This window comes from Chinchilla lanigera, unplaced genomic scaffold (genome assembly GCF_000276665.1).
Source record: "Chinchilla lanigera isolate Chin_1 unplaced genomic scaffold, ChiLan1.0 scaffold00049, whole genome shotgun sequence".
Taxonomy (NCBI): domain Eukaryota; kingdom Metazoa; phylum Chordata; class Mammalia; order Rodentia; family Chinchillidae; genus Chinchilla; species Chinchilla lanigera.
In genome coordinates this window covers 12,163,808-12,171,394 of record NW_004955450.1, presented here as the reverse complement: position 1 = coordinate 12,171,394, position 7,587 = coordinate 12,163,808, and positions in this window count along the sequence as shown.

Below are 7,587 nucleotides of genomic sequence, written 5' to 3'. Positions count from 1 at the left end.
GGAGAGATGGTCACTACACAGGACTCTGCCTGTCTCACTGCCCTCCCCTGCGAATAGGCTTTTGCTCTGAGGGTAAAGCTCAAGACCTGGCCCTCCGCCCCTGACACCTCTGCAGCCTCACGCTCGGGCTTCCTCCCACCCGGCCCTCTCCTGCAGCCTCACTTACCGACAGCTCCCCTCTAACCGGCACAGTCCCAGTAAGACACCCTGCGTTAACCTGCCTCAAACCCTCCCACTCTCTTGAAACACACTGACCTCATCATTCCTGCCACTTTCGGAAGCAGGTCTGGAAGTTCTCTTTCTTGAGTGACTTTCCCAGATGTGACTTTAAAAAAATACAACCAATGTTGCTGCTGCAAGCCACCCAGTGCAAATTGAGACTCGTACAAACGTTATGGTGTGATGGGGCTGGGGATTTAGCTCAGCGGCATAGCACCTGCTCAGCAAGCGCAAGGTCCTAAGTTCGATTCCTGATACCAAAAAAAAGAAACGAAACCTCAAAACATTATGGTGTGTCCTTCTCCACCTCATTCACTAGATCTAGAGCCATGTGACTTCTGGTTCTTTCCCCAAATCAAAATGACCCTGCAAGGTAAACATTTTGAATCAATTCAGGACATCAAGGCAGCTACAACAGTGCAACTAAAGACACTCACGAGAGACGACTTCAGGAACTGCTTCAGAAAGTGAAAGAAAAACGGGATGTGTTTGAAGCAAGGGAGAGTATTTGCAGGGAGACTGTGTGTCATTTACTGGGATAATTTTTTAAAAGTTAAACGTTCACTATTTTTCAACATCCCTTGTATGTCTAATACCAAGCAGAAGGTCAGACCCAGAGAGGCATCCTCTGTCTCTGCCTGCCCCCGCCCTGACGTCGCTCCCATGTTCGTCCCTGTTTATGCTGGACTCTTTAGCTACTTGCTCTTTAGTCTTGTAAGTTCCCAGAAGCCCTGTCTTCTGTGAGCCCTGCAGCCTGGCCTCCCCCGTCAGTCAGCTGGGGCCACTCCCTTCCCTGCACCCTGAGGCCTCTGCATCTTCACTCACTGCTCCTCCCACTTTCTCTTTCTTTGACTCATTCTACTAGGTGAATTTTTTTTTTTCTGGTACCGGGAATCGAACTCTCGACCTTGCGCTTGCCAGGCAGGTGCTGTCCACTGAGCTAAATCCGCAGCCCCTCTACTAGGTGAATTTCTGTTCTCCCTCCAAGGCCCGCCTGTGTCTCTCTGCCCACTGCCATCTTACTTCCTTCCCCTGGACAGACTCACCTATCCTCTCCCCCCCTCCCACAGCTCTTGCTATTCATCTCTACAGTAGCGGTTATATTACTGTATCGGTGAGTCCTCAGTCAGTGCACTAGTGCAGCTTGTCGGGGGCACACACCACTCCTCTGTGCATATTCAAAAGTCTCCTAAACTGGGCACGGTGGCACACACCTGTAATCCTAGCCTTTGGGAGGCTGAGGCAGGAGGATCGCCATGAGTTTAAAGTCAGCCTGGGCTACATAGTGAGCTCAAGGTCAGCCTGAACTACATAGTGAGAGCCTGTCTTAAAAAAAATAAAAATAGGGGGCTGGGGATATAGCTCAACGGCACAGCGCCTGCCCAGCAAGCGTAACGTCCCAGTTTAGCTCCCAGTTCCAGAAAAAAAAATAAAATAAAATAAAAAATAAAAATAAAAATAAAAAGGTCTCCTGTCTCTAAAACTGGCACACAACTAGCCAAAAGGAGCCCAGAGGGCTCACAACCCACCCTTGCCATGCCAGGCTCCCTTGGTCAGGCATATCCTGGCTGGGCCTGCACAAGATCTCTCTCCATCTACCCTTTTCACTGCGAGCCCCTTCACAATCTGCTGGCCTTGCTCATGTTTGTATGTCCCCAGTGTGGCAGCCAGATGCTCTGGTGACTCCACTCAAGGTTTTAGAAGTTGCAGTGATTTGAATGCAGCTTGTGTGCTGTGGGCATGGACGTGGGGGAGGGGGGGATTCTCACACAAGCAGTATATGAAACCCTGTGAATTGTGAAAGGCCTTCAGAGCAGTGCAGACAGGATGAAGAGAGAAATCTATTCTCCATGGGTTCTGGATTTTTAGCATCTGTTGTTGGAAGTTGTTCACAGCTATGAGAATAAAATAAAAGTAGGTTATCTTGTTTTGCGTTTCTGGATACCATTCTCCCCCCAAAAAAATCCTTTCTTGCCTTTGTAGGAGGTAAATCCGTCTGGGGCTACAGCAGAAATGACTTAGCTGAAAGGATCCACTGAGTGGCCTGCTCCGCAGGGAAGAGGGGACACCTTCCAGGCAGGAGGCCGAGGCAGGGAGCATGGTCAGCTGGAGGGACACTGCTACAGAGAGATGGTCAGAGGCTGTTATCACACAGGGACAGGACCTGGAGGGTCTTGAAGGTTTGGCTCAGTAGCTGAAGGTTTAAAATTCCCATAATTACAGTAAGGATGCGCTCATATATGACTTGATTGCTTTTTTTAGAAAGGGCATATTTCAGGAAGCGGCTATTCATTAGCTTTCCAGTCAGTTCCAATCCAGGGGCAGCACCGGTGGGCTCTTCAGACGACTGAGACTGAATTCCTATACTGTGTTTAATTGCTGAGTTAGCAACCAAACAACTAAGTTGACAGGTTGAGGGGGAAAAATGTGGGGAAGAAAACAAACTGCACAAGTTTTTTTAACTGGAAGATTGGTTCACATGCATCAGGAAAATAGCGAGAGATTTCAGTGGTTGCCATCTCGATTTTTATTTCTGATAAAATAATGTAAACAGTCTGTCTGATCTTACCTTCTACTCAGTTAGTCTACTTACTAAACTTTATACTTAGTGATCTTTTTGTTTGTTTGTTTTCCGGTACCGGGAATCGAACTCAGGACCTCACACTTGCCAGGCAGGCGCTATGCCACTGAGCTAAATCCCCAACCCCTATACTTAGTGATCTTTTTGTTTGTTTGTTTTCCGGTACCGGGAATCGAACTCAGGACCTCACACTTGCCAGGCAGGCGCTATGCCACTGAGCTAAATCCCCAACCCCTATACTTAGTGATCTTTTTGTCAGGTTGAAGCACATTTAACCTTCACAACATCTTCGATATAGTTACAATTAGCCCTGGTTTACAGATGAAAAAACTGGGGTTCAGATCTTATTAGCCAAATTCAGATCCCAAAGACACAGAATGAGTCCTGTGTCTTGAGTATAATGAAGACAACTGTGTATAACACCAAGCCACACCATCAGTGGGTGGCAGTCTCAATCAGAACAATCGACATGTACAAATTAGAAAAGGAGGACTGAGACAGAAGAAGGAGCGGACAGCTAGCTGATAGTGATCAAAGAAACCAAAGGAGACAGGGCTTGAGATGGGCCTTTAGATCTGTGCAATAGTTATATGCAAAAAGAGTTATTCTGAGGCTAATAAAGGTTTTAAAAAATATTTATCACATTCACAACAGGGCTGTAATTCATATGTCTCACTGTCAGGCAGCTAGAACCATCGGTGGTACACGCATGACTGTCCTATCAGGCGGCATGGCACTGTCCCGGCAGGTGGTACAAGCTGCCTGATGGGACATTCATGCATGTACTCCTGATGGTACAAGTCACCCAAAGGGATAGACATGCATGTACCACTGGTGGCACAAACAGATGGCAACATGTTAAACACCTCTTTATTTTGAGATAATAATAGATTCACATTCTCTAGTAAATAATACAGAGAGATCCCAGGGTTTCACTAAGTCACTAAGTTGCCCAGGCTGGGCACAAACTTGCAATCCTTTTGCCTCAGCTTCCCATAGAGCTGGGGATTACAGGTGTGCACTGCCATACCTGGCTTGCTCCAGTTCTTCTCATACTCATTTGTTGTGTATTTATTCCTATGACATTTAACCACATGTAAAGTTATGTATCCAGCACCACAGTCAAGCTAAATGGTCCCAGGATCCTTTGTTCTGCACTTTTAGAGCCATACCCACTTCCCTGCTCTCCTCCTCCTACCCATCTCTGAACCCTGGTAACTCACTACTCTTTCCATATTTTTGTCAATTCAAGGATTTTATGTAAATGAGCAGAACTGCATAGACATAGCTCCAAAGAAAATGTACAGATGGCCAATAAGCTCCATACCATTAGCCATCAGGGAGGGATGTGCAAAGCAAAGCCACAGTGAGATACCACTTTCCACCTGCTCAGGTAGCTTCCATCAGAAAGACAGTGTCGGCCAGATGTGGGAGAAATGGAACCTCATTCAGTGCTGGTGGGAAGGTGAAATGAGGCACATGCTTTGAGATACCATCTAGCAGGTTCTCAAAAGAGTTCAAGCTGGATGTGGTAGAGCACACCTGTAATCCCAGTACTTGGGAGGCCAAGGCAGGAGGATCACCGTGAGTTCGAGGCCAGCCTGGGCTACCTAAGTGAGTTTAAGGCCAGCCTGCACTACAGAGTGAGACCTTATCTCAAAAAAAAAAAAAAAAAAAAAATCAGAGCCAGGGATATAGCTCAGCAGCACAAGTGCCCGCCTGGCAAGCACAAGGTCATGAGTTCAGTTCCTGGTACCAAAAAACAAAAAACAACAAAAAAACCCAAAAATCAAACAAACAAAAATAAAACATCAAGAGTCCAGTGATGGAATCCAGTGATGAGATGACCCTGCCATTTCACTCCTAGAAATATTCCCAAGAGAAATGAAACCATATGTTCACATAAAAATTTATATATGAAATTTATATCATCTTTATGTGCAATAAGCTTAAACTGTAAGAAACCCAAGTGTTCATCAGTAGGTCAGTAGATAAGCAAGTTGTGTGATATCCAAACACAATGTAGTGCTCCTTATCAGTGAGAGGAATGAACTATCAACACTTATCATTAACATGCGCTGAATTCAAAATTATTTTGCTAAGTGAAAGAGGCTAGGTTTTAGAAAGTGTGTACTCTATGATCTCATGTGTGTGTATATATATATATACACACATATATTTCTAGAAAATGCAAACTATGGTGAAAGAAATAGGTCAATAGTTGCTTAAAGAAGGGGAACAAGTGGAGAGGGAGGAAATTATAGGAGAATAATAAAAATGTTCATTATTTGGTTGTGGTAATAATTTCACAGGTACACACACATATCAAGACCTATGATAGTTTCACAGGTACACATACATAGCAAGACCTATCAAATTCTAGACTTCAAAACACACAATTATATTTCAGTTATGTTCAGTAAAATATATTTAAGTATACCATTAAGACATCCTTTTAAGTCAGGCTTGGAGATACATGCCTGTAATTCCACCACTGAAGGAGGCTGAGGCAGGAGGACTGTAAGTTTGAATCACACCTGGGCAATTTAGTAAGACCTTGTCTCAAAATAAAAAATAAAAAAGAGCTGGGGGTGTAGCTCAGTGGTAAACAGCCCCTAGATTCAATCCGCAGTACTGATGGATGAAAGGATGGACAGGTAGCAGATAGATAGATAGATAAATAGACAGACAGACAACTAGATAGATGATAAATGGATCAATCTATCCTCCTGAAAAACACTTGTAATCATACCAAATTTCTACTCCGTGTTTTTTTTTTTTTTTTTCCAGTACCGGGAATTGAACTTGCGACCTTGTGCTTGCCAGGCAAGCGCTGTGTCGCTGAGCTAAATCCCCAGCCCCTTCTACTCCGTGTTTTCACATTCTTCCTGTTATGTTTTTGCTTTTGCCAGTGTGAAAAGGATCTTTTGCTTCTGCTTAGTAACATTTTAATATTTCTTAAATTATCCCTTATTATCACTTTTTCAGGTTTTTGTTTTGTTATACATGAACTTTTACACTGAAGTATAACATACTGACCGAAAAGTACACAAATTATAAATGTACAGCTCAGTGGTGTCAGAATGAGCCTACACATGAGACCTTTTCAGACCAAGGGTCTGGTTCTTAAGGGTCAGTTTGGGAATGGACAGTCCAATGTGTATGTCAAAGGTAAGCACAGCTGGACATTAGGGGCTGAGATGCATTTTATTTATTTAGACCACTACTGACCCAGCGGGAAGAGCTGAGCTCCATGTGGTTTTGGCAGAAGTGACTGGGTGTTTTAAAGTGTGATGAAAGCCGGGCACGGTAGTGCTCGCCTGTAATCCCAGTACTTGGGAGGCTGAGGCAGGAGAATCATGATGAGTTTCAGGCCAGTCTAGGCTATATAGTGAGTTCAAGGCCAGCCTGAACTACATAATGAGACCCTTCTCAATATATAAATAAATAAATTTTTTAAATGAAAACTAACACAAAGAAATAAAGGGAGATGGAGTGGGGAAAGAGAGCGAGTGGCAAGGCTTGAGCCCAGTCGGGCAAGTGAAAAGTTACAGAAAGCCAAGCAGTTGGTGTACTTGGAGCTAACCGGAGCAGAGGCTGGGAGACAGGGGCCCTTTCATCAGGCGCCAACTAGAATGAAGCGGAACTCTTCTGGTAGCCTGCAGTGTTCCCAGGGAGGCACTTTGGGGGAAGTCCGGCCATCCCAGGGATGAGGCCTGGCGCTCTTAGGTTGGAGTTGGTTCCGATCTTCCCTGGCTCAGACTGTGGCCTCGTCACAATGAGGGCTCAGAGGCACCTCGCCAGAGTTTGGTCAAGGAGAGAAGCTTTGCGGCATCACTGGCCCACAGGCAGCAGGACCTCCAGATCATCCGGGATCCCCTTCCACTGACCGTCAGGAGCCCACCCCAGTAGGACGAGCACAAAAGCAGCCAGCGCCTTCCAAACGATCCTCTCACAAAACCCACCACACCAGGCAATACCGAACGTGCCTTCCAGCTGTGAAATCCTACGTGAGGCCACTGGCTGTCTGGTCTCCCCTTGAAGACAGAACCAAAGAGGTAGGCTGGGAAGACAGATTGCAACGTGGTGGCCAGTGGAGGATGCATGGGGCTGTGGCCATCCCTCGTCTACGGGTTTAACACGGAACACACACTCCCCTGCCTGGGTCACTTTGTACAGATCTCCAGGGCTGCAAGGCAAGGACATGGCCACAGCCTGGAGCAGACTGTAATTCAAATCCTGACTCTGCCATTTAACCAGGGACAACTCCTGGCCTCAATTTTGTGATCTGTAAGGGAGATAACACCTACTACTAAATGCACTAACGTGCTTAAGTCAGCTAGCCGTAGTAACAGTCTAATTGTTATCAACAGTGCGTGAGAAACCTCCCAGAGACGGGCTCCACGTGAGCAAAAGGCTGGACTTATTTTGTCTGGGTGCAGAAAGGCTGACTGTGAATGATCTCAGCAGCTGGCCAGAGAAATTAAGTTTTTATAGGGTTTGGGGCTGGGGTTATGATCCCAAGGAATCTGCGTGGAATGTTTGGGGACAAACTTCCCAGGGTGGTCAGTGCAGGTATACAGATAATTCCGGACTTCTGGCACCGCAGAGACCGTGTGTCCTACATGTTCTTTATGGCCACCTGTTCCATTTGCTGAGGGCAGCAGGGCCCTTCAGTGGTTTCCTGTTGTTTGTGGAGGGCGTGCTTGCTGATAGGGTCTCTCAGGTTAGGCATGACACTAATGATGAGGCGCTCTCCCCTCACAAGGTGTGAGACAGCCTGATGC